This window comes from Amia ocellicauda, unplaced genomic scaffold (genome assembly GCF_036373705.1).
Source record: "Amia ocellicauda isolate fAmiCal2 unplaced genomic scaffold, fAmiCal2.hap1 HAP1_SCAFFOLD_38, whole genome shotgun sequence".
NCBI lineage: Eukaryota > Metazoa > Chordata > Actinopteri > Amiiformes > Amiidae > Amia > Amia ocellicauda.
The window spans coordinates 134505-145391 of NW_027102952.1; the positions used below are offsets into that span (position 1 = coordinate 134505).

Genomic DNA, 10887 nt, shown 5'->3' on the forward strand with positions numbered 1-10887 from the left:
CTCCAACCTGGTTGAAGATGATTGTTCTTCCACATCAGATTTGACATTACTGTATGTATGCAGGCCCTTGTAATTGCTTTTCCAATACTGCCAACTGGTTATTGATGATTGATTTCACATTGTGGTACGAGTATCGAGTGAAATGAGTGCTATCCACCCGAGCAACACAGTGATAACATGGAGCCGGCAGGTCATCCAGGTCACAATAGAGGTCAAGCAGTGGGAGGAGGAAGACGTGGTGGTCAAAGGAATGGAAGGGGACATGCACCCCTTCTGAGAGGTGGTCGTGGGCCTCGTCATAGAGGAGGGCTTAGGCCTCACCAGAGAGGCAGCCATGGGCCTCATTTGAGAGGTGTTGGGGGAACGTGGTAGAGGACAAGGCCACGGACCAGACAGCGGCAGCAACAGCAAATAGTGTCCAGTGAAATCCGAGAAATAGTTGTAGAACATGTTGTAAATCATGGCATGACCATGACTGAGGCAGCTACAATGATTCAATCAAACCTCAGAATCAACTCAGGATCAACTGTGGCCTCAATCATCAGAAATGTCCGTACTGAGAAGCGGCAAGTCTTCAGCATGCACTAAACATTAGGCTACTCTCAATTGTCAAATGACTGTATACTGCATACCAATGTGTAGCACAGAGTATAGTGTGCCTTTTGAAAGAAATGCAGACAGAGTGAAGCAGCTGATGACTGAGTATGTTCAGGTATGTTCAGTTTCAAGATGCCTCTTGTGAAAAATGGTTGTGAGAACCTGAACCTGAACACAGGGCTGATGGAAATTTAGAAGTACAGTAATCAATCCTTTGTTTTGCTTTTTACACTAAGCCAGGTGAGGAACACTGCAGTTGACATTTTACTGTAGTTTTGTTCGTTTTTGTAGCTAATTATTTTTGCATGGATTCAAAGAAACCTATGGTGTGATTTGATTGTATTGCATCAATACATTTCAGATTTTGTTCAATGATTCCACTGTGTCTGTAGTATTCTCTCTACTAGTCCTTTTACAGTGATGTATTTATGTGTAGTACCATAATGAAACATGTATCACATATTTTGTACTACAATATTTAATGATTGTACGAACAACTACACAGTGAAACTATCGGTATCTTCTGTGTTACTATGTTACTATGGTATTTCATGATAAATGAGTTATTTGAACCAACAAGTCTGCAAGTGCTAGGTTTCTTTAAAGATATGAATGTACAATGCAATGTTTTGAACATTGGACAGCCTGTGTTACAAGTGATGACCGTTTTGAGTTTTGTGTCTAGAGTTTTGAAAAATGACATCAAGGTTCTGAAATTAGTGACAAAGTGATTGTAAAAAACTGTATATTCATCCTATTTAATGTGCTCTTTTAAAATGTACTTTTCTTTTTTATGTTGCCATTTCTGTTCTACCAATGTTTCAGTTGTTAGCCAAAGATTGACAGAGTACATCTCATACACACAGGCCAGACAGCAAAGATTTCTTTTTGAAATTCAATTACAAATGCTGCATGAACTCATCAATACGATTAGAGCTCCTGAAAGCAATATAACTAACTCACTCTACAGCATCTCATTAGCAGTGAAAAGAAACCAAGAAAGTTGGGACAGTCGACTGTTTACCACTATGTAACATCACCTTTTCTTTTAATAACACTTATTAAGCACTTGGGCACTGAAGACACCACTTGGTTAAGTTTAGCAAGCGGGATTTTCCCCCATTCATCCATTATGCATTTCCTCAGCTGCGCAACTGCACAGGGCCTTCGTTGTCTTAATTTGCACTTCATAGTGCGCCACACATTCTCAATTCGGAGACAGGTCAGGACTGCAGGCAGGCCATGCTAGCACCCGCACTCTCTGCCTATGCAACCATGCGCTTGAAATCTGGGCAGAATGTGGTTTGGCGTTATCCTGCTGAAAAATGCAGGTACGTCCCTGGAAAAGACGATGTCTGGATGGCAGCATATGTTGCTCCAAAATGTGTACATCTCTTTCTGCAAAAATGGTGCCCTCACAGATGTGCGAGTTACATGACAGACACTCATACACACTGTCACACCCATACACACACAAACACACACTTTCACAGACAGACACACGCACACACACACACACACACACACTTTCACAGACAGACAGACAGACACACACACTTTCACACACAATCACTTTCACAGACAGACACACACACACACTTTCACACAGAGACAGACACACACACACTTACATACATACATACATACATACATACAGTGAGGGAAAAAAGTATTTGATCCCCTGCTGATTTTGTACGTTTGCCCACTGACAAAGAAATGATCAGTCTATAATTTTAATGGTAGGTGTATTTTAGCAGTGAGAGACAGAATAACAACAAGAAAATCCAGAAAAACGCATTTCAAAAAAGTTATAAATTGATTTGCATGTTAATGAGGGAAATAAGTATTTGATCCCCTATCAATCAGCAAGATTTCTGGCTCCCAGGTGTCTTTCATACAGGTAACGAGCTGAGATTAGGAGCACTCTCTTAAAGGGAGTGCTCCTAATCTCAGCTCGTTACCTGTATAAAAGACACTTGTCCACAGAAGCAATCAATCAATCAGATTCCAAACTCTCCACCATGGCCAAAGAGCTGTCCAAGGATGTCAGGGACAAGATTGTAGACCTACACAAGGCTGGAATGGGCTACAAGACCATCACCAAGCAGCTTGGTGAGAAGGTGACAACAGTTGGTGCGATTATTCGCAAATGGAAGAAACACAAAATAACTGTCAGTCTCCCTCAGTCTGGGGCTCCATGCAAGATCTCACCTCGTGGAGTTTCAATGATCATGAGAACGGTGAGGAATCAGCCCAGAACTACATGGGAGGATCTTGTTAATGATCTCAAGGTAGCTGGGACCATAGTCACCAAGAAAACAATTGGTAACACACTATGCCGTGAAGGACTGAAATCCTGCAGCGCCCGCAAGGTCCCCCTGCTCAAGAAAGCACATGTACAGACCCGTCTGAAGTTTGCCAATGAACATCTGAATGATTCAGAGGAGAACTGGATGAAAGTGGTCTCAGATGAGACCAAAATCAAGCTCTTTGCCATCAACTCAACTCGCCGTGTTTGGAGGAGGAGGAATGACCCCAAGAACACCATTCCCACCATCAAACATGGAGGTGGAAACATTATGCTTTGGGGCTGTTTTTCTGCTAAGGGGACAGGACAACTGCACCGCATCAAAGGGACGATGGACGGGGCCATGTACTGTCAAATCATGGGTGAGAACCCTAAGCCAGGGCATTGAAAATGGGTCAAATACTTATTTCCCTCATTAACATGCAAATCAATTTATAACTTTTTTGAAATGCATTTTTCTGGATTTTCTTGTTGTTATTCTGTCTCTCACTGCTAAAATACACCTACCATTAAAATTATAGACTGATAATTTCTTTGTCAGTGGGCAAACGTACAAAATCAGCAGGGGATCAATTACTTTTTTCCCCCACTGTACATACATATATATGGAAAAGAAACATTACAAGTATAAATCACAATAAGATGTAATAAAGTACAGATAAACAAAGTGTAATAAAATGTGATCTGTTTGAAAATGCAGGGACGTCACTGGAAAAGATGATGTCTGGATGGCAGCATATGTTGCTCCAAAATGTGTACATCTCTTCTGCAAAAATGGTGCCCTCACAGAAGTGCGAGTTACATGACAGACAGACAGACAGACACTCACACACACTGTCACACCCACACACACACTTTCACAGAGAGACATATACACACACACACACACACACACACACACACACTTTCACACAGAGACAGGCACACACACACACACACACACACACACACATACATACATACATATGGAAAAGAAACAATACTTTTATAAATCACAATAAGATGTAATAAAGTACAGAAAAACTAAATGTAAGAAAATGTGATCTTTAATACACACAAATATGTATGGCTGGTCGGATGCGTCTTGGACTCGGGTTCCTCTTCATTACGTATAACGCTTTTGCCTTTTGCTAAAGCTTTCCGTGGAGGGGATCGTGGGTGAGTTTGTACCATTCTTGGGGGGCTCTGCCTTGTTGGGGCGGAGCTGTGATCCAGGTGAACAGCAGATCGGGCATAGGTGGGCATGTGGGCAGAGGAGTAGGAAGGCCGGTCAAGCAAATAAGCTTGCTAAGGTACGCAGCAGCAGCAAGCAGCCCCCCCATCCAGCCAGCCAGCCAGTCTGGCTGGCAGTGACTGAGTGGTTGACAGACGGCAAGCAACGGAATGTACGTGCTCTGTGATGTCATAGCAGTCAGCTGAGAGAGGCTCGTGATGTCATCGCTGAGCTGGCTGGCTGGCTGGCTCTGTGTGTGTGTGTGTCTGTGTCTGTCTGTTTTTCTGTTTGTCAGTCTGTCTGTCTGTCTCTCTCTCTCTCTCTCTCTCTCTCTCTCTCTCCCTCTCAATTCAATTCATTTGTATTGTCAAAGCAATTGGACATACATACATACATACATACATATATGTAGCGTAAGGTACACTTATACATTTCAATTAAAGAAGTGAATTCATAGTATCACCTTATCACGAATCCTGGAGTCTTGTAGAACTCAATTTCTGTAATAATTGGACGCAGACACCAATTCCAAAGATATAAATTGTCAAATTTATTTAAAAACAAAGACTAAATGTAGCACTACACTAATTATACAAAAGGGAAAAACTAATTAAAATTCAACTCTAGATCAACAAATCAAAGACAAATCACTTCCGTGACCAAATCAAAGACCATGGGATCCCATAGGATAACACACAAATCGTTAAACAAAAAAGGTTATAAACACATTGACTACAATACCGGTTAGTAATTCTAGGAATCACTAAGAAACAGTTGAAAGTGCTAAATTGCAGTTTCAGAAGAGCAGAGTGGAGAGACACGAACAAACCTCCAAAAGGTGGATGGCCTGTCCATGAAGCGCAGATCATTATGACTGGTAACAATGTTTATTTAAAAAAAAAACATTAAAGTCTTTACATGCTATTTGATATATACAATCACAGTATATTTGAAATGAATGTTTAAGTTATTAATGTGTTGTACTTCTAACATACTCTTATAACATGGTAGGTGGTGGTGAGGGTGATAAAAACTCGTCATACTTGACTGGCATTTGTAAGAACGATTTATTGTGTGTTGTGCTTTACAATAAAATCCCCCAAATCACAAAATAAATTAAACCAGATATAATTTAACTTCAGTTTTGATTCAGTGTTGGCTGTTCATCTTAATTTGTATGGTCAAAGCACAGTATTTTTATGACAAATAAATATAATCCCCAAATATCTGTGGACATAATGCAGGGTTTTATTTATTTTATTTTTATTTTAGGAAAAGAAGGCGAACTAAGAAGAAAACTTAATGACCTAACAAAAATGCCCTGTCCTAAAATGAAGAGAGTACCTAAACCAAACAAAAAACTTCAAATTTCAGATGATAGTGACCTTGATGAACCACAGTTACCGGTGAGATAATTACTGCAAATATTAAATAAATGTATTGCAGGATTGTTTTTTTTTAATCATATTCATATATATATATATATATTTTCATTTTAAACTCTCTTCCTCTCTGAATACAGCACAAAATAAGAAAGAAAACCGATGGAGCTTCAAGAATTAGATCCCGTCATATTCTACAGACATTTAAAGAGTCCAGTGAAGTTGAGCTACAGCAAAAAGTTAAGCAGCTCGAAAAGGAAAACACAAGACTTAAAAATGAAAACCAATGTCTTCGAAACCGTATGGTTGATGGTAAGTTTTTTTATTTATAGCAAATAATTCCTTACCTTGATAAATGTTATTCTTCAGTAATTTAGATTCCAGAGTAATGTATTATAGTTGATCATACTGAAGTAATCTAGAACCACAATACAGACTCTTAATGTGCACTGTCTAATAGTTTAATAATACTGATTATTAAATAAAGTTTTTCAACATAACTTCATAATCCTACATTAATGACTATATGCATTACATTAGACCTGGTAATTCTTGTATTTTATCTTTTTTATTTTTTTTGTAGCTAATGTTAATGACCCACAAAAAGGTCAGTTTGCCAATAACATAGAGCAAGTCTCTCAAGTATAATTGCAGGCATTGATGGTTTTGTTTTCACTTTGTATTAAATGTATTACTAGAAATGATTATCATTTAATACTAAGGTTTTTTTCTCCAGAGATTCCAGACCTTTTGGACAATCTGAAAAAAATTGTAACAAAAGCCACATTTATCAGCAATGAAGACAAAAGTGTGTCACCATCAAGTGGTTCTGACAGCCCCACAGCAAATTGTTCTGAATCTGACAAAGAATCACCAAAACAGGTATAACACTCTTGGTCTACAATATTACAAAGACAAGGTAAAAATATATATATTGAAAACAAATATTGGTTGTAAACAATCTAATGATGCTACATTATCAGTTATATTCATAGTTATAGTTGATAATAAGAATGTAATTGAATTATGGGTGTCACAGATTCACTGACTTTATTATGTCTGTAAATTAATAAACTTAGAATTGAGACATACTGTGGTCTTTAATAACACATTTCTGTAACAAAATCACAGCCTTACTGATAATGTATTCCACTTAACATAATATAAGAATAGTTTGGGGATAAACTTGTTTTTTATTTACCATTGTCTTTTAGGTGGAAATATTCCCAGGCACTGGAGTTTACATTGACAAACTGTCCTGGATCCTTGCAGAGAGGTGCAGCACGAATACGTCATATGCAAGAACCCTGACGGTTGCTGTCTTTGACTTTCCAACATTATTAAAGAGCAATCTTCGTGGTGGTGGCAGCAAGAGAGATCCAACTTCGGAGAAAAAGACACCTCTGGATCGCTTAAAGGTGGAAGCCATATATGGTATGTAAATGCTGTTGTACAAAATTTCTAACTCTCCTTTTTAACTGTATAGAACACAAAGGGTTAGCATTTGAAATGTTCCTTTGGCCTTTGTTTTAGTTTCAGAGACTAGAGTTAATTTATTAATAAATAATAATACCTTACATGTAGCAGCTGGAAAGATCCCAAAGTGCTCTACAGACTCACTTCACCCACCACCCTCTGGGGTGCAGCCATTTTGTACCAGCAGATTACTACACAGCAGTAAAGGTGGAGTCATAACAAATTTGTTGGACCTGATTGAGGGAAGCCTGACTTAGAATTCAGCCACGTCACTCTTTCAACAACACCTTGTAAATCACCTTGGATTAATGCTTCAGACATATTAATACATAATAATAATGAATAGTGCCATGGGATCCTTGACAATATAAACTTTCATGTCTCATTTAAATTTGACTTTTGAGCAAATACTTCACATTTCAGTCCAGTTGTGCCACATCAATGTAATGCTTAAGCAAGGTATTAATGGAGAAAAGACTGCCTTTGCATAGCTGCTTCGCCAAGTACAGATTTTACTATGAACTAGTGTAAGACAAGTTTAAGAGCATACACCAAAACGTTTAAATACACCCACACACAAAAATGTTGATTTACTGTGGCAATATGTAACTAATGAACCCTTCTCAAAGATATGTGGTATGTTTATTAAAAGATTTTTATATATCTATGTGCAAGTCATTAAATCTATGTGATACATGTTTTTTAGGGGCTACCTTGAAAAAATTGCCCAGTACCCCAAAGAGTGTAATTGGTGGTGCAATTAACAGCAAGATAAATGAACTACGACACAGAATGAAACCAGAGTGAAGATTTGAAGAACCAGATCTGTATTTTTTGTTTTGTTTTCAACAGGGTTGGGGTCAATTCCAATTCAATTTTTAATTCCCTTTTCAATTCAATTCCAATAAAGAATATTCTGTGAATGCAAAAAGTAATTGCAATTTTGAATTGATTTGTAGGAGGAATTGGAATTGAAAAACAGGAATTGACCCCAACCATGGTTTTCAGTGAGTGTTGTACAAATTGATAGGTCAGGGTTTCTGTAAAAACTTAATAGAGGCCAGCAGGCGTGCACGATCTGGGAAAAACTGCTCCACTACAACAGACCTCTTTCCCTTCGTTTTCTCTAAAAACCTCCTGATATCCTTCACTGCAGCTCTGACTCACCGAGGACGAGGAGGCGAGAGAGGAATCCGTGAAGCCGCCCTCACTGTCACTCCGAGCCCGAGGCGTCCCCGGTGGCTGCCGCGATGCTCCAGCGTGTAGCCGGACCTTTCCCCACCAAGCCGCTCGCTACCCCAGCTTCACTACTGTGCCACCACTTCTTTTACTGCCACTATTTACCAACACCGTCCGTGCTCCCTCCCAGCACCTTCTTAGTGCGTTTTTTCCACCCGGCGCCTCGGCTTGTACCGCCGAGCCTGGCCCTGCCTCCTCCTCGGCTACACCCTGTGTGTCTGTCCGCCCGTCTGCTGGCTGCTGAGGTTGTTCCTCGTCACTAACCAGCGCCCCGTGCACCGCCTCAACACCATCTCCCCCCGGCGTCTCGGTCGTCACTATCCCCCGCTGCCTCGACCCCGTCCCCCAGCTGTGCGTCATCGCCTCCGGGCAGCTCTTCCCCCGTCACGGCATCAGTGGTACCATCGGTCCGACCGGCGACTGTCTCCTCCGCCGGGGCTCGATCTCTGTCTGCCCGCTGCATCTGTGGCTGCGGGCCGGTGTCTCTATTCCTCCCCGCGTCGCCCCGCTCCTCCTCCCGCTCCCTGTCCTGCTCGGGACAGTTCCTCACGACATGCCCCTCGCTCCCACACCTGAAACACTTCATGGACTCCGAAGTAGCGAACACGACGTAGTCGGTATTGTCGATCTTAAATTTAAAAATGACATTAAGATCCTCATTGATGTTATTGAGGATCATATACAGCTGCCTTCGGAAGGACATGACGTGTTTCAGTTGCGGGGCTTTGCAGCCCAGCGGGACCCTCTTAATGCCGGACATCAGCTGCCCGAGCCGGTGCGGATGAACGGAGGGACGTTAGACAGCGTTACCTTCCGGGCAGGAGCAGCGAGCGGCAACACCGGGGTGAAAGTGTCGTCTAACACTGTGCCATTAGCCACTAGCTGATTGACCAGATCAGTGGTTTTTAAGAAGATAACAATGGCAGCAGACTTGATATTTTCACACCCTGCTACCTCCCCAACCGCTAACACACACTGCTCTAGGGGGCAGAACTGCACCGGAGCGATCTTGACTCCATGGCGTCGGGTCAGTTTTTCAAAAGACGCATTCAGGGGGTCCGACCCCCCGACCCGGGAAGAACTACCGGTACTCCCCCCTCCCCTCCCCTGTTCCCCCACAATAAGAAAAGCACTGAAAACAGAAGACAAAATAAACAAACTGAAAAAAGTAAAGCAACAAAAAAACGCAGCCAAAAGGACAGAGCTCTCAGCAGCACTCCCGCTCACTGCAGACCCCTCCCACACACTCCCAGCTGAGAGAGAGAGAGAGAGCGAGAGAGAGAGAGAGAGTGTTAGTGTCTGTCTCTCTCTCTCTCTCTGTAGATGCATCATAGGGAACATATGTAACAATCTCTCTTTTTGTTTACCAAAAATGAGAATGAACGTATTTCAAGTGGGTGTTGCCTTGGTTGGAAACGTTTTAAGATTATTTATGAAGTGTAAAGTGGATTTGTCTCAGTTCTCCGTAGTTTTCAATGTATGTGCCATTCAGTAGCGTTCATGTTACAGATGTGCCCTATGCAGTGGTAGGGTCAATAAAATGTCAGTAAAACTTTATTTTAGCAATTATGGAGGGGAAGAACTGCAAATAGAGGGTCCCCACTAATTATCTAACTTACCAACAACGTTTCAAATTAGGTCTTGCGAAGCTGCCAAATAATGCTGTATAATCGTATGTGTCTTCATACACCGGCTGCTATAGTCTGATAGCTTTGATTATATATATATATTTTCTCGTGAACCACAAATGCTATTTGCTTGATTTTTACAGAGTATGTTATAAATACCATTCTTATGAAGCCTGACAAATTGTATGCTGTAATTATGAATATTTTCAAATCATTTGTTTGTTTTTCCTAACATGTTACAAATGTTCCCTATGTGAAAGATGCATTATATCTTAATAACGTCTAAACAATTAAAGATATACAGATTATTATTTTCGGTAAAGTTATAACACATTGCTATTAACTATGTGTGTCAGTAAAAGTTTAAAAAATCCTAACAATTTTGTATTGATCCTGCAAAATAAGTGTTTAGGGAACATTTGTAACATAGTTAGGGTTAGCCACTGGGTAAGGGTTACATCTTCAGCAGTAAGTTTATTCATGTTAATTATTCTCATCAATGTTAAAGAACAATAAGTTCTATCATGTGTGTCGATAAAATGCTGATATTCCATAACGTTTGCTTGTGTATTCTGCAAAACACATATTTAGGGAACATTTGTAACATTAGGGTTACGATTTGCCATAGACGCGGAATGAGTTTGATTGTGATGTTAAATGGGGTTTAAAGACGCAGTCGCCTCAGTGCTGATTACTATTGCTGTGTTTCTCCACTTCTACTCCATGCTTGGGAACGCCCACATCCAGTGACGTCAAAACCGGTGGAAAAGCGGGCCGGTTCAAAAAAGATCAGCTGGATCCCAGGCCGAGCAGCAGCTCCGGCTCCAGCACCGGCACCATGTCGCTGGAAAAGCGCTAAGTGAGCTCACAGTGAGCTCAGTGTAATGTCTGCTCTGGTGAGCTCACAGTATGACCTAGTCGTGAGTTCACGTCTTCACTGGGTAGTCCTTGACAACTTAATTGACTCAATTCTTGGGCTTAATTGGTCAAAATGACCATTGGTTGAAGGTACTCAGGGACTGATGTGTAGAGAGACTTATTAAA

The 10887-nt window shown here is 40.8% G+C and overlaps 1 non-coding gene across 1 annotated transcript; it reads left to right on the forward strand.

Moving 5' to 3' along the window:
* Positions 1 to 3991: 3991 nt before the first annotated feature.
* Positions 3992 to 4106, forward strand: LOC136733968 (U5 spliceosomal RNA). Its single transcript, XR_010810348.1, has one exon. It is a non-coding gene; the product is annotated as a U5 spliceosomal RNA (small nuclear RNA).
* The last annotated feature ends 6781 nt before the right edge of the window (positions 4107 to 10887 follow it).